This window comes from Canis lupus, chromosome 28, assembly GCF_048164855.1.
Source record: "Canis lupus baileyi chromosome 28, mCanLup2.hap1, whole genome shotgun sequence".
NCBI classification, from domain to species: Eukaryota; Metazoa; Chordata; class Mammalia; order Carnivora; family Canidae; genus Canis; species Canis lupus.
Window position 1 is genome coordinate 26,017,941 of NC_132865.1, and position 25,940 is coordinate 26,043,880.

At 40.2% G+C, this 25,940-nt stretch overlaps 1 protein-coding gene across 5 annotated transcripts in view; it reads left to right on the forward strand.

The window, feature by feature from the left end:
- The window catches only part of CRH (corticotropin releasing hormone), a 201,973-nt gene that overhangs the window by 79,527 nt on the left and 96,506 nt on the right, over positions 1-25,940 (forward strand). For 3 of the 5 annotated variants that reach the window (XM_072804452.1, XM_072804455.1, XM_072804451.1), the window contains exons 6-7: positions 8,255-8,400; positions 9,218-9,282. The exons of 1 other annotated variant lie outside the window; for it this stretch is intronic. The gene's annotated coding sequence lies outside the window, so the exon portion shown is untranslated. The remainder of the gene's footprint in view (positions 1-8,254; positions 8,401-9,217; positions 9,283-25,940) is intronic. One more of the 5 variants, XM_072804453.1, reaches the window with a different exon arrangement.

The window sequence follows — 25,940 nt, forward strand, 5'->3', positions numbered from 1 at the left end:
CCCCTTTCTGTTCTCTGATTGGAATGCTACCCATGTCCCCTTGGTGACTGATGTTAGCTGATGGTGCTGATCAATTAAATTATTGGTGTCAACTTCAGAAAGAACACAGTCATTAATTGAAATTCATCGACTAATAGATTTCTCTTTAAATGTCACGTTTCCATAGCAAGGTGTTTCAATAAGATATAAAATGTTTCAACAAGTTACTATTTTAAAAGAAGTTTATTTCATAAAAGGAATTTGAAAGAAAATCCTCCTATCTTTACCTACACTATATTATCATTTGCCTCATACCTCAATGAAGCAGAAACAATAGGAGGTCATCTTGACTTGAGTTTGGTCTTTGGTACGTGGACGCTCCTGCTCTGGACCCCAGGACCACCTGTGGTGGCTACCCTTTAATTATTCACTGTGACTGAAGATTTTGGTGGTTCTATTTCCACTTAATGTTCCCCATAGAGATCTGATTTTCTCTCTGCATATGCTAACTAGTAAACTAACTTGTAGCACAATGATTTTCAAATTATGTTCCACCAAGCACAAAGGCAGCGATCTCCCAAGTTACCGCAAGGTTGTTAAATATGCTGGTTCTGGACCTTAATTTTAGAGATTCTGACTCAGTAAGTCTGGTGTGGGGTCCACATTTTCAGAACCACCCTCCTGGGGAGGGGACTGGGTAATAGTAGACAGATAGGTGGCCTTTAGCAACCCTTCCCTATTTTCTACCGGAGTACAAGTTTTTTAAAAAGTCTAAAAACAACTTTTGTAAAGAATACTATGTTTATCGCATCCTAATATGACTTTCAGAAACTTAGAGACTTTCAGAAGCTTACAAGAAGTGACTCTGTAACACAGGGTGTTACTAGCTGTTCCACTTCCGGAAAAACAGTAAAATGCTTAGTCTACTACTTCTTCCTTCACCCTGTCCTTTACTTCCGAGCAATTGAATTCTCTGTGATGTGTAGGGGATGCTAGTGGATATTTTCATGAAAAGATTGATTGAAATATTTCAGAGATGCTCTCCCACTCTTGCATGAAAGATTATAAGAAACTAGGAAGCCTTCCTACCTTCCCTCACATATAGGGTTGGTGTCTGAGACTTAAATACAGTAAAGTCTTGTGTTCCTACAATTTAGAAGATTCTGGTCACTTGAGGCTGATTGAGAGATTAACTGGATTTTGCTTCTAGAATTCATGCTTTTCTTGAAAAAAATATAAGGTATGTTTAGAGCATTTAAGAAGATAGAGAATGGGACTTCATCTAGTTGAGAAAACAGGTTGCTTTCTTGGTATCTGCTAATATATTGATGGTAATATTTGTGGCAGAATTTAATCTGAAGACTGCTCTATCTGTAACCTGCTACAAATTAAAGCATTTATTAACAAGTTGATACAAATATACTTTCATATAAGAACATTTAGAATATCTGGGCGCTTGGGTGGCTCAGTCAGTTGAATGATTCGTGATTTCCTTTCAGGTCATGATCTCAGGGTTGTGGGATTGGGCCCAGCATCAAGCTCCGTGCTCAGCAGGGGGTCTGCTTGAAGATTCTTTCTCTCCCTCCGCCCCTCTCCCTCCCCCTCTTGCGCACGTGCTCTCTCTCTCTCTCTCTCTCTAAAATAAATAAATCTTAAAAGAACATTTATAATATCAAGTTGACAATTGAACAATCTTTTGAATTATTAAAATGAATCATTTCACATTACAAGAAAACTTCTCTTTGCCTTAAAGAAAAACCAAATTTCCTGAGAATGAGAATCAGAATAAATACTGGTTTAGTTTAAATTTTATGATAACTAACATATGTTTATTTAACAATAAACATATTTATCTGATAATGAATATATTTATATGAACAATGTAATGGCTAGCTAGTGCTTTCTTCTCAAAACAACTGTGCCAATAGCCCTTCAGTTCTTTTAAGTGTTCTTTATTAAATAGCCAAGGAAGAAACACATTGCTGGGAAGATGGAATTAGACATACTTTTTCCTATTTCTTTGGTTAAGTACAACCCAAACCCTGGACAGCATATATAAAACACACATAAGAAGATTATGAAAGGTGGAGAGAAGAAGGCAGAACAGCTAGGAACCTTAAGATTCAAGGAACACTATAATGGTAAATTCCCTGGGTTTTCTTTTTGTCTTGTAAATAAAGACTTGGAGCTTGATAAGCCAGTAACCTGGAAGCATCAAGTGTAAAGAAAGCTCCAACATAAGCCTGCTGTCTGTAGCCAAAGGACTAAGAGTCAATTTAGGAAGACAGAAAACTATTATTTATTTGTTTATTTAATTTTTAAAGACAGAAAACTTTTTTTTTATACCTCCCCCACTCTGGCCCAATCTAAGACAGAAAACGTTTAGATAGTAAGTGCTCTACTCCAGTCAAACATCACAGGAAAACCATGGTCCTACCTTAACCCACATTGGAAAAGACTCCTTCACATTGTAACAAGGAAACCTCTATGCTGGAGAGAAGTGGGAGGGGACCTAGTAGAGAGTTAGGATTTTCATCACTTCTCAGTGGTAATGAGACCACTTCTCTGTCCTCATGGTATTAGTAGAGGTATGTTATCTATATATAATGTAGTACCCTGAGCAACCACTAAAAAACTACAAAGAGGCATTCAAAAATAATATAGATAAATCTAAATAGATTTTTAAAAAATTTTATGTAACATTAGGAAATGTTTAAGACAGGCCAAAGAAAACAGAAACGGAAAACTGGAAGAACAAAGAGAAACAAGAAATACAATGACATCCTTAAGCCACAATGTATCAATAATTACATTAAATGTCAATGGTTCAAATATACAAACTATAAGACAGAGATTGACAGAGTATATTAAAAAACATGGCCCAACTAACTATATGATGTCTATAAGAAACTCACCTCAAATATAACAATAAAAATTGAGAGTAAAAAGATGGAAAAAGATGAAAATTGTAAACATTAACCAAAATAAATCAAGAGTGGCTTTATTAATATCATAGAAAATATAAATAAAATAATCAAAGGTCTAAATAAATAGACATATATTCATGGTTTTGAAGACTCAGCATAGCAAGATGTCAATTCTCTCCAAATAGAATGTGCATGTTTAATACAATTCTTATCAAAATCTAAGCAAGATTTTTATAGATGAAGACAGGATTATTTTAAAATTTATATGTAAATGCAAAGGAACTAGAATAAACAGTTTTGAAACAGAGGAATAGCGTAGGAAGAATCACTCTGTCCAATTTCAAAACTAATTATAAAGCAACACTAATCAATATTGTTTGGTATGCATAGAGAGTTAGACACATAGATCAATGAAATGAAGTAGAGAACTCAGAAATAGACCTATACAGATTTGCCCAACCAATTTTGACTAAAGTATAAAAGGAATTAAATACAGGAAAGATAACTTTTATAACAAATGGTACTGGAGAAGTTGGACAAGCAGAGGAAAATAAATCTTGCCTAAACCTTATGTCTTATACAAAATTGTGGGTGACCACGGACTAGCTGAAGTAACTGAACCAAACCAGGCCTGGACTTGCATCCCTCATTCACTCAAAAGGCTTGGGAGCCTAAAGGGTGAATAGTTGGTTGATGCTTGAGAAAGGGCTAGAGCAATGGTTCTCAGGGCTCACTTGTACGTGATTGCCCACATAACACAATAGATACAACTTATTCTGACCTGGTCATAAATGTAAATAAGGGTCTGTGCTGTCCTTGCTGGTCTGTTTACCATATCTAATATTCCTTTGAAGTATGCACATCTGGAGCAACAAGCTTATCTATTTACCAAGGTCTTCTGGCACCCATGAGTCTGTCTTACATGCTGAAAAAGGGGAACTTTGGAGGGTTTCACAAACATGCTAAAAATAGATACCTTCTTAGCTTTGTTTTGCTCATGCTATAAAATGTTGTAGAACCTTGAATAAAGCTGGCACTGCTTCGACATCATCCACTGTGTCCCTCCTGTCCCCATCTCTTTAATTTTCTTTTATTTTCCTCATCCTCTTATCCTTGGGACCCTGATCGTGTTGCCGCAGCACGCACAACACAAAATTTAACTCAAAATTGATCTTGGACTTAAATGTAAAGTGCAGAATTATAAAACTTTTAGAAAAAAATATATGGGAAAATCAATTTGAGATCTGGGGCTAGGCAAAGAGTTCTTAGGGTGGACGCCAAAACCACAATTCATAAAGGGAAACTTGATGAATTGGACTTGATTTGAGTTTAAAACATTTGCTCTTTGAAAGACCTCATTGAGAGTATAAAAGAAGAGCTACAGACTAGGAGGACATACTTGCAAACCACATCATCTGACAATGAACTAGTATCTAGTTCTAAAGAACTCTCAAACTTCAGTAAAAGAATAATCCAATTATTAAATAGTCAAAACACATGAAGAGACATTCCACCAAAGTGGATGTATACAGGGCAAACGAACACACAAAAAGATGTACAAGATTATTATCCATTAAGGAAATGCAAATTAGAACTACAATGAGATATTACTATACACCTACCAGAATGACTGAAAAAAATGTGATAATACTAAATGCTGACAAGGATACAGAGAAGCTGGATCACTAATACATTGCTGTTGAGAATGTAAAACAGCACAGCCCTTTCTGGAAAACAGTTTGACAGTTTCTACCTATGCAACCATTAAGTTGTATTTTTGTAGTATCAATAGCTAGGCTTCCGTAGTGACTATTGTTCATCTGATTGACTCAGACTATTTAAAAATAGCAGTTGCTTTCAATGAAGTTATGATAAAACTGTAAGCCTGGGAACCATCTTGCCTTGGATGCCTTTGGGTATCTTTCATTCTTTTGTATTAATTTTAAGCCTTGCTATTACCATTATTTCTAGGTTCTTAGATGAACATCATTATAACTGAAATTTTGACAACTTTTTAAAAAGAGCTGTAATCATTATTTCTTCTAGGACATTGACTTTGAACCCATTTGGGACTCTAGTAAAGTCTCCCATAGCTGGCCCAGCAAAATACTGGGAAAAGGACAAAGTTATTCTGTTTCTCACTTGCTACCTCCAGCTGTGCTCTAGTCATGAAGCCAAAGGGAATGCATTGCTAGGCATGATGTACCTGTAACATGAAGTACCTCTGGAAGCCCTCCTGAATTTTTAGCCGCAGACCTAGTGAAGGGACTTAAGTGACCCTCATGTCTCTTTGCTATTAGATAAATGGACTGTGGCACGGAGAGAACTAAAATTCCTCTGGGGGTATATTAGAGTGTCTGGGTCCAGAGGGTCCATCAGGTTCGGCCTGGTTGGTTGGCCTCCAGATCCAACTGTGGGCTCCAGGGATTTCTTTGCAGTTAAGTGACTACCCAGAGTGATCCCTCTTCCACGGAACCCGCACCTTCATGGGGCGCATACTTCCTTGGGATTTAACTATACATTGGTCCAAATCGAACCTGTAGCGTCCAAAGTCCCAAATGATGCTGCCCTTTCACTAACAGTGCTTTGCTTTTCTTTTCTTTTCTTTTCTTTTCTTTTCTTTTCTTTTCTTTTCTTTTCTTTTCTTTTCTTTTCTTTTCTTTTCCTTTTCTTTTCTTTTCTTTTCTTTTCTTTCTTTTTTTCTTTTCTTTCCTTTCTTTTTTCCTTTTCTTTTCTTTAGAGAAAGCTTGCGCAATTGGTGGGAGAAGGGCAGAGAGGGCAAGAGAATCTCAAGCAGGTTCCATGCAGGGCTAGATGTCACAGCTCTGTGATCATGACTGGAGCCGAAACCAAGAGATGCCCAGCCAACTGAGCTGCCCAAGCACCCCAACAGTGCATTTCTAATTGGAAAAGGATGGTGGTTTTGAGGCCAGGGAGGGTATTTAATGCATGCTCTTTGCCTGATTATTTTTGAACCCTGGGGGTCTGGGCTCTTGGTATTTGTCTGGCTGTCCTAGTGTCTTAAGCTCTGGGAATGACAAGTACTATGTACTGGCTTGGAAAGGTCAGCCTTGCCAGAAAGAGGTTCTGTCCTTGTTAACATCTCAGCTTGATTAATGTCTGCTGCTTCTATTTTTCCCTGCATGTTTTGTTCCCTGGATCTTTGGTTTACCAATTCTTTTATTTACTGAAATTTGGAAGGTGGAGACAGAAGAAGAAAAGATTTTTAAACTTTGAATTCTCACTGGAGTCCAGCACATGATTTTTTGGGTTCAGGTTGGAAATATTTGGATAAGACTAAATTTTAATTTTTCTCTTTAGTAGATTATCCTTGATTTTTACTTTATTCTATCATCATCAAAATTCACTGTAAGTTTGTATGTATCTGGATTGTTTTGTGTTGCAGAATCCTTCAGGCATGAGTGATGCTTATTTAGGCAATTGTATTCAACATCCATAATCCACATATAGATATTCAGTCATATTGGTGGTAAAAGCTTCTTAGGATGTGGAGTGGCATAGCTGTTCATAATGGGAAATTCTGGTTAGTGAAAAATAATTTTTGTGACAATAAAATACTGAAGAAAAGAACCACTTACCATGGTTATTTATAAACTACAATCCCTTGTAGGATCTCAAACAATAATGAAAAGAAAAACAAGAATGAGAACTTATCCCTCCTGAGAGTTTACTTTTTTCACTCTACATTCCCTAGCCGGAAGCCTCAATTTTTTAATCATGAGTTTTTAAGAAGAGCATCATTTTGCATTTCCTGGACAATATATCATGCAGTGACTCACAGTGCTGGGGTGTGCAGGGCAGGCACATCAGGTTGCTCTGAGAACAAGATGACATGATGTCACAGAATCAGCTCTGTGTAATGCGTCATCCACACAATATTACCAAGAAGCTCTTGGCTTGATTCTGAATCTCAGAAGATGCTGCAAAATGCTGGAGGGAAAAAAATCTGTCTAATGGGACTGTCTACTACACTCATAAAATAAAAATCAATTTGATCCTTTGGAGGTACCTTTACTCCCAAAGGATCCCAGTGTACTCAGCTCCTGCCCCAGGAGTATTAGTCATACATCTCTGAAACATCATCTCCTCTGTGCTAGAAAAGGCAGGCCCCTCTGAGGCAGCCGTCTCTGCAACAGGTTTTATTTTGAGAGGGATATTAAATAGTATTTCTGAATAAATGACAGGGGAAATTATAGGGAGGCAAAATGTAATTTCCTATGTGGGAATTTGAACAAGACCCTGTGGTTAATAATTCTCCTTTTTAATTTTTTAAAAGATTTTATTTATTTATTCATGAGAGACAGAGACATCGGCAGAGGGATAAGCAGGCTCCATGCAGGGAGCCTGATGCAGGACTTGATCCCAGGATCCCAGGATCATGCCCTGGGCCAAAGGCAGGCACTAAACCACTGAGCCACCCAGGGATCCCCAACAATTCTCCTTTTTTAGACAACTGCATGGTTTAAGAGGAAAGCTCCCTGTATATTGCAGAAAACATAGTGTGAGTTCACAGGGTCTTGGATAGGATGAAAAGGTCAGAGGAAACAGGTGAGAACAGTTGGAGGAAAAGTAGACTGTACCTAATAATGAGAAGAAATCAACCAATAAGTTTAAATGGATGAGAAAGGTATTAGGTTATCACCTGTATGAAAATGTGTCAGGTGTTTTGAGCTCTTGAATGTCCAGCATTTTGAATATGGAGAGTTTTTTAAAAGACCATCTGTTCCATCTTCTGCATTCAGGTTAAATTGTTTAAAAGCAACTTGGCAAGATAAGAAGGTACCCTGCTTTAAAAAAAGTCCTGGGAAAGAATACCAGAGAACAAAAGATAACATATTACCTAAGTTAAATTCCTCAAGTTTCAACTAAAGCCAGGCTCTCCTTGTTCTTTGTTAAATGAAAAATAGCTTCTTGTTATGTGAAAGCCATTCCCACAGTTGAAAGATACTATTGTGTGGCTCTTTTTGTTAAATTCTAATTCCATTTCCTTAAAAGTTTTTCTAAATTTCATTTCTTATTTTTGACTCTATGAAGATATTAAATAGAAGAACACTTAAAACCTGCCAGAACTTCACTTATTTAAAGCACTGTTGTTATTATGACTATTACGATTATTATAATTTTATTATTTCATACTCCTTTTGAAGAATCCATAGAACCCTTCATGGAGAATATGTCTAAGAGCTAAAGAACTGCCAGGATCGGAAGAAGCCAGTGAAATCTTTGAATTTGTGTCTTTGTGTCTGTGTAGCACAACGAGAGACTTGCTGTAAACTAATTAGTGGAAGTGTAGCGCAAAACCAACTTTGATTGAATTGGACTTTCAGGTGGCACCTGTCAAAGTGCATCAGACACAGCATCATTGGAGATTCTTGGCAGTACCAGTTATTTTGGTCCAGTCACCGGCTGTGAGGTTTCAACATGGCTGGTCCTGTTTTCCTTCCAGAGCTGGTATCAAATGGCTGTCCCTCAGGTATACTTCCTGGGAATGGTTAGGATCAGCTCCTCATGAACAATCACCATCATTCCATAGGTTCAGATTTGCAAGGGTAATGTTCCAGAGACTGTTGATTTCTTCCTTTGTAGTCTGTCAGTGATCCACATAAGTTGCACTGGGTGGTTGGTGGTGTCTGGCTTCAGCTTCTTTATCTCATGTGTAAATAACTATGTGAAGGTGATGCCACGTGTTAATTTGGCCAATTGTAAAACTCATTAAAACAGTAGAGTTATTTGTCCAAATAACATATAGTCATAGCAGATAAAAAACCAAATACTTAAATATGATAAAGTATATTTTTTTACTCACTTAAACTCACTTCAGTTTCTACTAAGGCTAATCTTGATTCTAAGAAAATATTTTAAAAACATTCAGCAAATATATGAGGCATCCTTTGGTACCATGCACTGTGCTAGGCATTGGATTTGCAATAATGAATAAGACAAAGTTGAAATTTGTGCAGAGAGATGACAGTATGCAGGAATGCAGTCTTCTTAGGGTTTGAAAACCTGCTCTGGAATTACAGTTCTTTTAGGATATGTATGGTACCTGGGATCTAACTTTAGTTTCTCAGAGTTTCAGAGCAGGAAGTATGCTCAAACCCTTGTAAGTAGCAGAGGAGTAAAAATTAAAATGTACCAGGTGAAAGCATGCTTTCAGTGGCCTGCTTCTAGTTCTCAGAAGAAAAGTGTTACTTGATCTTTGTTTCCCTGTGGTAAAGCAAAAGAGAAAAAGGAAAAATGTGGGGTCATGTCCACAGCATTAAGTCTCATGATGTTTTTTTTTTTTCTAGAGGGCAGTTGCCCTGGTAGCTTCAAAATCACTTCAGCTTTCCCTCATCTTTCATCAGATGAACAGGTAGGTTAGTTTCATATTGTGATTTTCTTACCTACTTTTTTCTGATTCCCTCTGGTTTTTATAGTGTGGCCTCTGAGACAGTTTTCTTATGTTTTAAAATAAGTGTCTATTATAGAATATGTTCACTAAAAATTGTCCATGCTCATTAGGTTTGGAAAACAAACGTATATAGAAAAAAAGAGAAAAAAGGCTATAACCCCATCATCTAAGCATATCTACAGTTTATATTTTGGTGCACTATCTGCCCCACTATATTTTTCTTTGCATGAGTTTTATTTTAAAATGTGAAATCATAACATATGTATACTTTTGTTCCCTTTGTCATTTGATTTATCATTAGTTAAGTATTTTCCATAGTATAACACTCTTCAGAATCCATGTTTTAATTATGTCATAATATTCCATTGAGTGAAGTCACTTATTTTAACTATGTTCTCTCATATATAGACTTCCAGTTTTTCAGCATAAACCATGCTAAAATGAATATTGCTGTGCAGATTATGTTAATGTAAACCTAAGAAGATACTAGTTTATATCAAAACTAATTCATCAAATAGTCTTGAATAAAACATTGGGCTTTAAAACAGAACTCTAAACTTTTTTTTTTTAAGATTTTATTTATTTATTTATTCATGAGAGACACACAGAGGCAGAGGGAGAAGCAGGCTCATGCAAGGAGTCCAATGTGGGACTCAATCCTGGGACTCCAGAATCACACCCTTAGCCGAAGGCAGATGCTTAACTGCTGAGCCACCCAGGGATCCCAATTCTAAACTTTTCAAACACCTACTGTAAGCCTCTCTCTGGTCCCCTCTCTTCCCATGAGGAGGAGAATCTTGCTGCCTCTGTATATTTCTCCCCCATCAACTATGTCATTTCCCCAATCCAAACATGCCTGAATTGATCCCTTGACTGTCAGATTTTTGAATGACCGAGCCATTTTTTTGGAATGGTTCAATCAGCCCATATGTAGCTACCCCTAATTGAAGCATAGACTTTAGCAACTATCTGATAAATTTACCTCAAGCTTCCTAGAATCAATTTAGGTCTGAAATATCTAGTTTGGTCAGTGTCAGGGACATTGTAATTTAGTGATAATTGCTGCATTTTTTTAGGGGAGGGATCCAGGATCTCTCCTTGACAGAGTATGGAAGAATGGAGTGAGGCAACTGGCAGGATAGTGGGCATGGAAAGTCTAAGAGATGTGACTTGGAAGTAGGAGGACAGTCTGGGAGGTGGTCAGTGAGAGAAGGCTCAGTAATTTTTCATCTGAAGTCAGCTTCAGACATTGTTCATGGCCATGAACATTGAATTTAGATATGCTCACATGCTTGGTTGAATGTCTTGGTGAGGACCTGAATTGGAAAAGGAATCTCATGCAGCATATTGTATCTATTTTGATTGATATTTCCTAAGATGGACAATTGGAACGTTAAAGATTTTATGAGCCAATCGCATGCTTTAGAGCTATACAATGGCACATAATTCATATGATATAATATTTAAATGGAAAGTAAGATGTACATGATGACTTCGGATAATTTTATCATTTGATTATAAGTTTTGAGCCTGACAGTTTAAGCAACAACCAAGACCAATGAGTAAGAGGATGTAAAACATCACTGTTATCCCACCTAACTGTGACCATCCAGGACTTTTTTGTACTATATGCAGGAGCTGCTTCAGGTAGGCAGGAGGCAAGGACTGTGTGTGTGTGTGTGTGTGTGTGTGTGTGTGCGCGCGCGCGCGCGCGTAGTGGTACATGTTACTCTGTTATGAGTACCTTATGGCCAGACCCTCCTGGGCTGATTCTTAGAATCAGTCATTACTACTGTTCTGTGCACCCAACATGCCAGTGGGTGTGACTCTGCAGAAATGTATGTGTACCTACTTATTATTGGAGCTTCCTTGGAGGTATCTGGATTTGGTCAAGGGTATTGCTTGGCTGTATGCAAATTGTCACTTTTACCATAGCCTCCTATGTCTTCTTTTACCCATCTGCATGATTCTCCTTGCTTAGGAAGCAGTGAGCAGCAGTTGGGCACCAAGGAATCTGATTTTTCAGTGCCAAACAATTCAACTCTGTTTTTTTGAGTTTCATTAGGGTCCTGAGAAAGCATGTGAAATTATACCTTGCCTGCTAGGTTGGACATATGGCTTTTACCCCCACAGCTTCTGTGTCAGGCTGGGAATCACACTAGTGATGTGCTCTCTGATTATGTAGGAAGAAGCTCTCTGGTCCTAATTGTTTTCTACATAGCTCTCGTGTTACACAGAGACCAAGAAATAAAAGGGGTTTGAAGTGTGGTGCAGGCAGCTACACATGTGTATAATTGCAATTTTCTTTTCAGTACTTTTCCCCATTAGGATTTAATTGCTCAGAGATAATTGAACCACATACAGGTCATGAGGACCTTATAAAGGGAAACTGCATCATCTTGCCAACCGCTATGGTCATTCCTGGGACATCTTCCTTATCCTGGCTCTGTACAATGTAGAACAAATGAATGGTGTTTTAGGTCTTGGTGCTGATGAAATGTAAAGAATCTAGGGTATTATTCATTGTGCCAAAGAAATTGTCTTAGAGAAATACCAAAAGCTGTAATGTCCACTCAGTTCAGTTTTAGTGAGGAGCTCTACCAGGTCAAAGCACTTATTGTCGAGGGAGATGAGCTTTTTCTCAAAGCCAACTTATGTAGTTTAGCTGCTTGCATGAGCGGAACTGACCAGAATTGACTGAACTGTCCTCTTTATCTAGCATATGTAGTCTCAACCATGTAGCTACCCTGAGACATACCAGTTCTCACCAGGCCATTCCCAAGTGTTACCCCAAAATGGACTGTGTGTAACACGGAGAAGCAAACTTGTTTGAAGAATGCAGTTGAGCTGGGTGGATGACTGTGATGTCATAAGCCTCAGAGAAGAATAGCTGTTGTTGGCTTTTCGGTGTTTTGTTTTTGTTTTTAAGGGAGGAGGAGTGGTGTCTAGAAGCAGCAGGAGGAAGCAGGAAGAATGTCCACCTGTCTTCGTAGTGTGTGGGAAGCAAGTGGATGAGCTTTCTCCACTGAGAGGCCTTCAAGGACAGTGATATCATTAGTCATCCAATAAATATGTGTTGAGTACACCCTGAGTGCCAGGGAAGCAATGTGTATGTGCATTTATGACCTGGGGAGATAAACATGATGCAGCACTGAAATTGATGCTCTTCCAATCCAGCTTTCAGTCAAGTTGAGGAGGATCAGTCAGATGGAAGCAGAGGTCTAAGAGTGTGAGGTTGTCCAGGAATTCATTTACAGTGGACAGGAGTCCAGGCCAGAAGGGATGGTGTTGGAGGAAGGGAGCGGAGGGGGTCTGGGTGAAGGAATCCAGAAAGTCCCTCTCTTATCCCTGCAGCTGCTTCCTGCTGCTTTTTTCCACACACTCTCATACTCTTTCTCCTGTCCACTTGGTAGAGAACGTTGCTGTCTGCAACGACCCTGTGCTTTCCCTGCTTACGGGACCAGCCCAGATTGAAACTGGACATTCTTAGCCCCAATTCCAAATTTCTAACTCTGGTCCAACATAGGTCACCATAGCCAGGAGGGTAGGTCGCAGAGTATAAATATGCCTGGAATGTCTAGTTTGGCAAGGGGCATTTTCCAGAGAAAGGAGGTTGTTGAGAACTGGGTGAAAAGCCTGAAAGGTGTCTTCTCTGGACCACTTTTCAGAGTTGGGGAGGATGTTGGGTGTAAGTCCTCTCGTGTTGAATTTTTATAGGGGCAGCTGCTGTATTTGGGTTCACTGGAAATTGTTGCTTTTCCTCTGAAGCCTCCTTCAAACAACTCCAAAGGCAGAAAAATGCCAAAAAACTCTCCAATCTAATCAGATTAACCTTAATAATAAAGAGACAGTTTTACTCTCCTGCTCTAGTGTTAAAAGGAATTTACATTGGGTTTCCTTCTCCTGCATAGGTCATTGTTCATTGGCAGCATGTTTTTATTCATATAGAAAATGTAGTATATGCTTAATTCAGATGAGAAATGAATATACATCTAAATGACAGAGTAACCTTTTACTAATTTTTCTCAACCAGCTAAGCTTCCTATGTGTGCAGTTCTCATCTTGCTGTATAGGAGGCCTCTTTGCTTCTTAGACACGCTCTTTGTGCATGCAAGGTCATCTGTCAGAGCTGGTACAGCTGCCGGCGTCCCTGAGCTGCTGGGCCTGAATCACTCTTCATCTCCTGGTGCTGACGGCAAGATCAGCCCTGTTATTGATGATGTCAGGCTTGGCCTTTGGTGTCTGATGGATGGAGCCTTGGTCCGGGTTTATGGATCATATTTTTAATGGAAGACAGTCAAAACTCAAAGAATTTGAGTGAATCCTTGGCTTGGCATTCCCTGCTTGGACAGACCTGCCGACAAGACTAGAGAAGTCTATTTTTAGAGCAGATGGAAAAGACCTATCAGGGGCAGAGAGAATAAATCAGGCTTTATCTCTGAATTCATTTGCTCCATTCATTTGTGGTTTATGTTTCCAGTACAATATTGCTTACTCGATGTGCAGTAACAGGGCAGTGATCTGGATCCTACCCTCAGGGGGATTTCTGTCTAGTAACAAGCAGTTTCCATCAGCATGAGTGCTTTGATAGAGAATAGAAGTATTAGGAGGGAGCTTAGAAGTGTCTGACCTACACATGGGGGGAGCCAAGAGGGGTCTAGGAGGAGGTAGTTAATGGAGATCTGAATGATGAGTAGCTGTCAGCTGGTGAGGAGGGCATGGAGATAATGATGTGGGTACGGGTACAGCTACTTTGGAGATAGGAGAGCAAGGTGTGTTAGGGCATCTATGGAAGCTCAAGAGCACAGGCATGGGGTGGCCTAGGGCTAGGGTAAGAGCCACATTGTACAGGCCAAGATGCTGAGACTTTCTTCCAAATAGAATATAAACTACTGAAAGGCTTTAAGCAAGGGGGTTGCAGGCTCTTCTCCTTTAGCACCTCCAGCGTCTCCTGCGGAGTCAACAATGCTTTAATGAGATGTCATGATTTCAGTTTGGTAAATGTTCCCAGGCGCATCGTCATTTTACCAATGTGCATGAATTAGAAGTGATTTTTTTTAAAAAAAATATGTACTTGATCCTGTCTGTTGGGGTCAGCTGAGGCCCTTTCTTGGCTTCCTCTCTTTATATATTCAATTCCTGCCAACCTTTGAGACTCAAGCCCTGGATTCCTGTCCAGTCTGGCCTCTTGCCTTGATGGAAGGATTGACATCTGTAGGAGCCCATGACATATGTTTGTCTCTGCTTGCCTGGTGGGAGGTGAGTTATTTTCCCTGTGAGGCATACAGGAGCCTGTGTCATTTCTGCATAGTCTGTAGAAAGTGTGGGGACAGGAACTTAAGTCACAGCTGTTACATCGAGGCTCTGCAAGGATCCCCACAGGGCCCAATATGCTGGAGGTTTACTTGGGTACAGAGAGGTTATTTTCATCACTTTGGAGCTGTTTCATTCTGCGCTTCCACTCGGGTGGCCTTCTTGCTTCATCCCACCATTTGCATCAACAACTGGGGGTGGCAGGGGGTGGAGGACACAATTGAGGAAGATTCCAGTTGTCAGTAAGATTGGTTTATGTGCTCTGTGCTGGAAATGCAGGAGGACAAAGTTCAGTTTTATCCCATTCCGAGTTTTATTTCTGACTGTGATTTCTGGAGACCTGAAGGTGTTAAAAATGATTTAGCCAAGAATATGGGCCAGGAGTGAACACACTGGGCTGGCCTGCTAGCTTTGCCACCTACTGACCATGTGAACATTTGGCAAATAAGCCATAAATTTCTTCTCTAACAGAGTGGGAACAAGGATTCAGAGAGTTACTGTGAAGGCTTTTCTTTTCCAGTGTTCTTGAGATATAATTGACATATAATATTGTGTGAGATAAAGGTATACAATATAATGATTTGATACACATCTGTATTACAAAGTGATTACTACATTACTATAATAAGGTTAATTAACATATGCATCACCTCACGTAATTACAGTATTTTTGTGCATGATGAGGACATTTGAGATCTCTCTTACCAACTTTAAAGTATTTAATACAGATATTGTTAATTATAGTCACCATGCTATATATTATTTTCTTACAATTAGAAGTTTTTAACCAGCATCTTTCCCAATTCTTCCAACTCCCAGACCCTGGCAGACACCTTTCTAATCTCTTTGCTATGAGCTTGGCTTTTCTTAGACCCCACATATAGGTAAGATCATAGAGTATTTGTCTATCTGACCTATTTCATTTAGCATAATGCCCTCAAGGTCCATCCATGTTGTTGTAAACGGCAAGATTTGTTTCCTTTTTTATGGCTATAAAATTTTCCTCAGGGTGTGTGTGTGTGTACATGTACGTGTGTGTGTGTGTACATGTACATGTGTACCACATCTTCTTTATCCATTTATACATCAGTGGACACTCTGGTTGTTTCTGTGTCTTGGCTATTGTAAATAATGCTGCAATGAACATGGTGGTGGGGGAAGCAGATATCTCTTTGAGATAGTGGTTTTATTTTCTTAAGGTACTTATCCAGAAGTAGGATTGCTGGATCATATGGTAGCTCTATTTTTAGCTTTTTGGAGGAAACTTATGCTGTTTTCCATAGTGGCTGCACTAATTTACATTTCCACCAACAGTGCAAAAAGGTTTCCTTTTCTCCATATCCATGCCAGCACTTATTATCTCTCGTCTTTTTGATAATAGCCATTCTGAAAGTGTGAGATGATATCTCATTTATCTCATTGTCATTTTGATTTGTCCTTCCCTGATGATCAATGACGTTGAATATCTTTTCATGTACCATTGGCCATTTGTATGTCTTTTGGAAAAATGTCTACTCAGATTCTCTGCCCATTTCTTAATCAGATTATTGTTATTTTGCTATTGAATTGTATGAGTTCTTTATATGTTTTGGATATTAACCCCTTATCTGATATATGATTTTTTGTTTTGGTTTTTTTTTTGATATATGATTTGCTTGTATTTTCTCCCATTCCACAGGTTGCCTCTTCATTCTGTTGATTGTTTCTTTCACTGTGCAGAAGATTTTTAGTTTGATGTAGTACCACTTGTTTAGTTTTATTTTTGTTGCTTGTACTTTTTGTGTCGTAGCCAAAAATTGTTGCCAAGACCAATGTCAAGAAGCTTTTTTCCCATATTTTCTTCTAGGGGTTTTACAGTTTCTTGTATTTTAGTCTTTAATCCATTTCAAGTTAATTTTTGTGAGTGGTGTAAGATAGCGGTCTGGTATCATTCTTTTGCATGTGAATACCCAATTTTATTGAACTGACACTATTTATTGAAATGACTATCTTTTACCCATTTAGTATTCTTGGTTCCCTTGTCAGGTATTAGTTGAGCCTATATGCCAGGTCTTGATTCTGTTCCACTGATCTACATGTCTGTTTTTATGCCAGGGCTATACTGTTTTGATTACTATAGCTTTGTAATGTAGGTTAAAATTAGTATAATACCTCCAGTTTTGTTCTCCTGTCTTAAAATTGCTTGGAGTATTTAAGGCCTTTTGTGTATGCATATGAATTTTAGGATTATTTTCTGTATATCTGTGAAAAATGCCATTGGAATTTTGATAGGGATTGCATTGAATCTATAGATGGTTTTAGATAGTGTGGACATTTTAATAGTATTAATTCTTCTGATCCATAGACATGAGATTATCTTTCCATTTATTTGTGTCTTCTTCAGTTTCTTTCATCAATATCTGATAACTTTCAGTATAGCAGATCTTTTATCTTCTTGGTTAAATATATTCCTAAGTATTTTATTGTTTTTGATGCTGTTGTAAACAGGATTATCTTCTTTATTTCTCTTTCAGATATCTCAGTGTTAATATATAGAAATGCAATTGATTTTTGTATGTTAACTTTGTATCCTGAATAATACTGAATTTGTGTATTAGTTGTAACAGTTTTCTGGTGACTCTTTGGGTTTTCTATATATATGATCATATCATCTACAAACAGACAATTTTAGTTCTTTCCTGTTTGGAAGCATTTTATTTCATTGTCTTGCCTAAGTGCTTCAGCTAGGATTGCTGTGAAGGCTTAATTGTACTTAGCAGATGCTCAATAAATGGCCACAATCATTAATGAAGTGATATACAGTAAAAAGCTAGCCATTATTAGTATAATGACAAGTGGTGGAAAGCAGGGGCTCTAATGATGTGGAGCTCATGTTCTCCAGAACATTATAGAATCTGTGCAGCAAGGAATTGGCAGGATTCTTCCTGCATGAGTACGTTCCCACCTGTGTTGCCTTGCTCGTCTCAACCTAATCACATATTTTGCCATCACCGTGAAGGATCTTAGCACATTAAAAGGATGTGTGTAAGACAAATTGGACTTATGCTGCCACAAACCCACCAGAGCACATTGAGAACAAAAGAGTGAATCTAAACATACACTTATTGATTAGACTCCCTTGGGTGAGTAGCCCTGTACAGAGATGATGGCCCTGTTTCACAGTTCATTAGTTGGAGATTAAAAGCTGGACATAGGCACAGTCTTAGGCATGGCAATTATTGAAGGACAGCTGTGACCCATACTTCCAAATGAATCGTCAGTGTTATTACTATAGTTGAGGTGGAAGATAGTGGTTTTAATTTTAAAACTTGCTTTGAGAAGGCCAGGTGCTGCAGACAGAAGTAAAGGGCCTGGCACCAAGCAGTGCTCTTGATTGCTCCAGCCACAGCAGGGACCGGGACTAGCTCCAAGTAGCCTTTGGCATTCAGGGGGCATGAAGGTGAAGAAGCAGTGACATCTGCAACCTCCTGACTTCTCCAGATGCTGGAGGAGAAGTGAACTGCACATTGTAGCTCTAAGTCTACAGTTGCTATTCTACCTTAAGGGTCTTCATCTAGAAGAATGGGTTCACAAGCCTCAGGGAAATGTCAGTAACAAACATTCAGAAAAAAAAAAAAAAACTTTCTTAATTTTGGCAACAATTCATGAATAGAGCTTGAAAGATGACCTTCAAGGCAAGGGTTTGGAGATTCTGAAGTTTCACCCCATGGGTCCCTGTCTTTGCTGAAGTTCCCAGCTGTCAGGACCAGGCTGGTAAAAGATCGACTAAATTTGCTAGCTCACTTAGTTGTCCTTGAGGCTGGAGTCTGGACAGAGGTCACTTAAGCCTGCTGACCATGTGTTCCCTTGTAGTCCTGGGGTGAAGGGAGGCAATGGGGCCAGCGGCACATCTTGTAAAATCCACCACCATCTGTGTTCATTCGTCAACAAATGTTTGATGCCCATGATGTACCCAGTACTGGGCTGAGGAGGATCTGGGACTACAGAGAAGAAAGTCTTGTTTCCTGTTCTCAGAGTCATTGTAGGATGGGGCAAGCACAGATAAGTGGAGTGTAAGTACGATGTCACAGGGACTAGTAGGCAGGATATCAGGGAAGTGCAGGGGAAAGGGCCCCCAACCCAGCTCAGCCTGGAGGTGATGCTTAACCTGTGGCTTTAAGGACTGTTATGAGTTGAATAGTGTCCCTTCCTGCAAAAGATATGTAAGAATCTTAAATCCTTAGTACCTCAGAATGTGACCTCATTTGGAGTTAGAATTTTTTTTTTTTAATTTGAGAGAGAGAGATAGCGAGAGAGACACAGAGAGAGCATGAGCAGGGGAGAAGGGGGAGAAGGAGAATCAGGCTCTCCGCTGAGCCAGGAGTCAAATGCAGGACTCAATCTCAGGACCTTGGTCCCAGGACCCTGGGATCATGACTTGAAGGGTGCATTGTGTAAATCATAAAGATCTTGGCCTGGTACCATGCTAAGAGGTTTGGGTTTAATTCTGAAAGTGATGGGGAACTACAAAAGAACTCCATCACAGTCAACTTGGTAGCATTATAGAAATGTAGTTTTGAGGGGTGGTGCTTGGGGAGGGAGGTTGCTGTGGCAGGCCTGGCAGGGAGTGACAAGATCTAGAATCAAAGCAGTCACTAAGAGAAGAGGGGCCAAGAGGAGGTGCTACTAAGGAGATGGTGACTGGCTGTCTGTGGAACAGAATGGTGGGATGGGGGAACAATGACTGATGATGCTGGTGGTTTCATTGAAACGGGGACAGAAGAGGAGCAGTTGCCTGCTGGAGAAGATTGGTGTCATTCTAGACCTGTTAAGTTTGAGGATCCAGGGAAACATCTTAGTAGAGAAATCCTGCAGGGCCCTGGGTAAATGTGAGGAACTTAGGGGATGTTGTCCAGGCTCTTACCCTATGTGGAAAAAGTCACCTGTGAGTTAGCTATGCTGCAGGTGGCCTATAGGTCCCACCAGAATGCTCCCCACTCTCTACTGTGCTCAGAGGGGCTGAGTTGCAACCTGAAAAGGCCCCATTCCTCCCTTCTTTCTCTATGGCTGGGACACTAACTGGGGTCCCCAGTTCATACCAGACAGACCATATGTGGCTACTCAATTTTGCTGGCCCAGGGCTGGCCTAAGAGGTGGATGTGTTTGGTCGTGGGTCAGCCTTTGGGAAACCCATCTTAGAGATCTGATCTAGTCTCCCAGTCTGAGCCTAACAACTCCTAATCCAGATACCTTGTTCTCATTCTTCTGATCTTTCTGATCTATACTCTACTACATTGCTGTAATTTGAGCTGTGGGCTGATGTCAGTGGGCACAATCCTGGGCTTTACATCTGGAGAGCCCCTCATGTGGGGTTTGACTTTGACTTTGCCCCCCCCCCCCCCCCCCCCCGTGGATTGTGCAGGCAGCTTCATTTTGCTTAGTTTCCACATGCCTCAGTTTCCTCACCTCAGTCCCAGCCATGGTCATCATCCTTATTGTAGAGGGAAACGTGCTCTCTAAAGGAAAGGTACTTCACAGCTGTACATTTAAAAAAGTCTTCTCAGTGTTATTAATAATATCTTGCCTGCTGGAAAGACCACTGTATTGTTTTAGGCTCTCTGCTGGGAGCTCATGCTTGGTATTTGATTTCTTTCCATTGATACCTTATCTTTTCCTAAACTAACTCTCTTTTAAGATTTACTTTTAGATTACCTTAAGACGGCTTTCCATTGGTGTTTCTCTGTCACCTTTTCAAGTGACTCTTGCAGCACTTTATAAGCTTCTATTGAAGCATGCACTCACTTTTCTCCCAGCCTGAGCTAAGGGCCTGGACTCTCTCTCAACACCTGCTGGCTACATTCAGGAACGTTATACTCATTTTCCAGCCTCATAACTAGATGAATTATATTATACTCAGCTCAAGACCTGTAAGCCAGTCATTCACAGTGAGATGACAGAACTGGATTCCTCATTAGAAGATGCTCAGAAGGATTAAGGGAAAGGCTTCATTACTATTAAAATCAACTAACATCTGTCGGATGCCCACACGGTAAAAGCTCCATACAGCACAGAGAAAGGCACAGCTTTGTCATTATCCAGAAATTCTGGGCCATTGACCAAATAAAGGAGAAAATCCTCGTATGGGTTCCTGTCATCAATAAACCCTTAATATTGGATCCCGTGACTCCCCAGCCTGGCTGTATATCAGCTCCCCAGCCTAGAAGTACAGAATCTGGAGGGTGAGATTTAGGAATCAGTGTTTTTAAGAATACTTAAATTTGAGGCCTGCCATAATGCTCTCACAGGCACCTTGATGGACAGTGCCATCAGGGATGGGAGCAACTTGATTGCCTTTACCCATCTTCCTTTATGCTCACTCTCACTTACTCAGTCAACATGTATTTTATTGAGGGCTGGCTCTAGGTCAGATGCCTCATGGTCAGTGCTTCAGCTAACATACCAGTGAGTAGGAAGGACACTTCCATGCTCCCAGGAACCCAGCATCTTCTGCTGTGACCTTTAGGCTTGCCTGGATGAGAGAAGGCCTAGAGTTCTGCAAAAGGGAAGTCAGAGTCTTTGTGGCTGGGAGCATGAGGAACTGTATAAATAGGGAAAGACCCATACAACTTCTCTCTTTCTTGCTTTTGCCTTTTTGCCACAAATATTTATGGAGGCAACACTTTATGATTTGGATCTAGGTTACTTTGGCTCCAAATGCCATCCACAGATAGTGTGGTGCCAGGCCAGTTCCTTCTGTGACATGGGACCTCCTAGTGCAGAAAGGATAGCTTGAGGGTGTGGTTCTGTGGTGTGAAATCAAGGCTTGGACACAGACCTTGGCTACTGGGTCTCAACTGAGCCAGCACCTCCTCAGTGGGGTCACCGCTAATACCCCAAACACCCAAAGAGTCACTGTCCATCTTAGTACTTGGTTTTATTTTTTTCATGGAAGTATCACCATCTGAACTTATTTTGTCCTCACTGCTTTCTTGTTTTATGTTGCTTCTTTCTGCCAGAATGTGAACTCCATGAAGGGGGACATCTCAGGCTAAGAGAAAGAGCAGGGTGAACTCAGCCCTTTAGATCGTGAGAGGGCTCTGGTGACTGAAGTACAGTGAGGAAGGGGAGAGGGTTAGGAGGTCACTCAGAGAGGCAGGCAGGGGCCATTCCCTTGTAGGTTCAGTGAGGACTTGGAATTTTATTTTAAGGGAAATAGGAAACCATTGGAGGGTTTTAGGCAAGGGAGATGTATGACTTAATTTATGTTTTAAAAAATACCCACCTTCCTTTGTGCAACTAAAACATTACCAGCACCTGTCTAGAGCTGAAGCTGGTTTGGTTTTTGACAAAATTTTGGGTATCACCATGCACTGATGACAGACACTAGCCTTGAAAAGGCAGCAAGATTTAAGGTAGACTACATCTCTGAAAACAATGCCTAAATCTTGTTCCCTGTTGTTCCTTGAGATGGGGCACCAGGTGCAAGATTTCCCTGCTGCACTCTGCTTCTGCTTTGACAGTTGCTGGTGGCACTGGCCTTGTAAGAAAGCCCTGGACCTTCTTTCAAGCCTGCCTTGTCCTGTGGTCACTGGTTCTGTCTTCCTGCCCACCTTGTACTAGGTTAGGCTTCTAAGCCTCTGTGTCTTTGCTGTCTCTGGTTTGCCTGGAGACCTGTGTCCAGGACTACCATGAGTCCATGTACAGCTTCTTGGAGCTCAACAAAGGCAATTTGGTGCAGCTTGGTTGTGAAGCTGTGTGGTTTTCTTGTGTGACTCACCTGGCACTCAGCAGGGAGTTGGACTGGGATGCAGGGCTTCTGTCTCCTATTACAGTACTTCTGTTATAAAGTGTTGTTTCTAGATTTTCCTAGGGCATTCAAGTGAATCCTCTGTGGAGTATGTTTGCTGGCTTTTTATGATACTCCTCCCTTAAACCAATATGCTTTAAGATATCTAACAAACATACATTAAGTACAGATTAGAAAAAGTTGAGAAAGGGGAAAAAAGCAGAGAGAAAATGGTATAAAATGAGGCCAATTTAAAATGCAGACTGGAAATTCTTTACACTTGCTTATGGGTGGATGACAAATTTGCTCCTCTACAAGCAATGTAAAGGACAGCCCTGCCCCTGCCTGCTGTGGACAGTCTCTGTGGCTGACAGATTCATGAGGGGTGGAGGTGTGCTGGTTCTCAGCCTTGTCATGAAGGGTAAGGTTCCTTTTCAAACACATGGCCCTCTTGGGGACAATGCAGACAGTGTAGGCAGGTGTTCATGGGGCCAGGCTTGCAAAAGTAACAGGACTAAAAGAGATCATGTGCTGTGGGGCGAGGAACATCTCAGTTTTAATCCTACTGCTATGCTTATTAGCTGTGTGATGTCAAGCAAGTTTCTTAATCCTTAAGTGTGTCAGTTTCTACATCATAAAATCAGGCTAATAATGCTTATCTTGTGAAGACTGAATGATCTATGTAGACTCATAGGATGTATGCCCCCAAGTGCAGCCATTAGCGTTGTCATCACCAAGATGAGCAAGTTGATTGACAACTGGCTAATATTTATTGAAATCCAACTATATGAGTATCTATACTACCTTACTTACCCCACAACAACCCTGGAAGGAAGGCATTATTATTCATGTTTAAAAGTAAAGAGCTATATAGACTCAGAGAAGTTAACGAATTTGCCTAAAATAGCCAACTTTCATCTACCTTGCCTCTTTAAGGGATTAAAAAAAAAGTGCTCCAAGGAAAAACTTCAGTCTTGCCCAGGGAGTACTAATAGTAATATTAATTATAAATATAATCCTTATTGGACACTTTTTAAAAATTTATTTATTTATTTATTTATTTATTTATTTATTTTTGGACACTTTTTTGTGTTAGGCATTGTGTCATGTATCTTACATGAGCTATCTTAATCTTTATTTATTTATTTATTTTTATTTATTTATTTATGATAGGCACACAGTGAGAGAGAGAGAGAGGCAGAGACACAGGCAGAGGGAGAAGCAGGCTCCATGCACCGGGAGCCCGACTTGGGTTTCGATCCCTGGTCTCCAGGATCGCGCCCTGGGCCAAAGGCAGGCACTAAACCACTGCGCCACCCAGGGATCCCTATCTTAATCTTTAAAACAACTCTTTGGTATAGTTATTGTCTGTATACTTTTTTTATCTTTAAAATACTGCAGCTTACAAAAGTTACTTTAGCAAGTTGAGAATCCGGAATTCCTTAGACAAGCACAGGAGACTTTGTTCATTGGTTTGTCCAACAGCTAGTCATTGAATAGCTGCCATGTCCCAGTCTCTCCACTAGGCCCTGAGAATTCCATGATGTACAAAACAGAAAGAGTCACTACTTTCATGCAGCCTGGGACTCTTGTGGGGGAGACAGTCACATCTAGCAAAATAGGCTCGGATATTAGTCTCTTGTCTTTAATTTTGGATTTCTTGCTCCTACACTACATTGGGAGCTATAGTTTACCTTCCAGCCTGCTGGGCTGGTCTTAGCCATTCATATTTTTATAAAACTAGGTCAAATTTCATCAGAGCAAATGGGCTCACTTAATGAGGTGTTTTGGTTCTTTTTTATTTTTTTAGCTATAGATCTTTTCCTTCAAACAGATTCTTCCATAAGAGCCCTCTGTAGGTGTGAGCGGTTGTCCATCTGACCACTATCTATATATCTATATAGTCACATAAATACATATGCACACATACAGATTAGTGTGTGTATAAGGGAGGAAAAACTGCCTCTACCCTCTTAGGTTTAGTGTTTGGAGGCCTTCAAATTAAACTAACAAAAGACTGATTAGTGGGAGAAAAGACATTTTTAATTATGTGAGTATGTACGTGGGAGTTCACAGAAAAATGTGACTCAAAGAGGTGGTTAGAATTTGGGGCTTATTTACCATCTTAATAGGGAAAAATAAGAGGGAGAAGGGCATTTATGGAAAACAAATGATTTCTTAATAGGGGAAAGGGTGGGGATTAAAGGGCATTTAAGGGAAAACAAGTGACTTTTTGGAAAGATAAATGGGCTTTTAGGAAAAGAGTTGGGAGAGAGGTTTTTTGATAATGTCTGGGTGGAAGAGTGAATCTTCTGTGGTTGCTTCTAAGGAGGGGATTTGTGACATTTGAGTTCTTTTGAGGTGTTTTTTGGAAGTTCTGCTTTTAATCAGAAAAGGCATTTCAGGAATTCAAGTACTTTCAGCTCAAAATAATTTTTGTGCCCTAGTGTATTCTGGATCCCTTCATGTCATAAATACTTCCATGATCCATGCCCATATAGCATCAGGCACAGAGATGAGGATTGGTGAGAGGGCATCTAGAAATGGTATCATTTCTAGTTTTTTTTTTTCTGGATCAGGGTTTTAGGCCCACTTTACGCAGAGGTTACCGATCTCCATAGTGTGGGATTCACATGCTTCTAGGTATGTGGGAGAGCTGGAAAATCCATACTTACCACATTTGTATCACCTTCTGTTCATTCCATAAACATTTCTTGATTACTTGCCAGATGCCAGGCATGGTACTGCAGGTGGAAATATAAGAATGAAAAATATCCTCACTTTTAAGAAGCTCATAGCCTAGTGGGGAGACAGTAATGAAATTCATAATTAAATATAATGTGATAAAATCTAGTAGAGAAGGGTCCCATGATACTATCAGAGAGAATTCTCAACTCTGCCCAGGATGGGGGAGAGCAGTGAGAGAGACCTCACAGAGGATATGGCTTTTGAACTGACTATAGAAGGATGGATAGAAGATCACCAGGGGGACAAGGACATAGCAGGCAGAGGGAATGTATACAAAGGCACAGGAGTAGGGACGCCTGGCTGGCTTAGCGGTTGAGCGTCTGCCTTTGGCTCAGGGTGTGGTCCTGGAGTCCCGGGATCGAGTTCCACATCTGGATCCTTGCATGGAGTCTGTTTCTCCCTCTGCCTGTGTCTCTGCCTCTCTCTCTGTCTCTCATGAATAAATAAATAAAATCTTAAAAAAAAACACACACACACACAAAAGCCCTCAAAGACGCAGGTGTACACAACCCATAGTATGTTTGGGAATTGCTAGTGATGCCATGATTAGAGCATAGGTATGTTACTGGGGTTGGGTATTAATGGGATGCAGATGATGAACCTAGAGGGCTGTCTGAGGCAGGCCAAGAAAGGACCATTGAATACCCTAGCAAGAGAATGGAGAAGTTGAAGGTAGAGGGTGCTGTGGTCAAGAGGCCCAACAGCAGAAGTGGAAATTGAGTTGTGAGGGTGGATTAAAATTAATCCTCCGAACGGGCTGCATTTTCATGCAGGTACTTTCATTATCGACCTA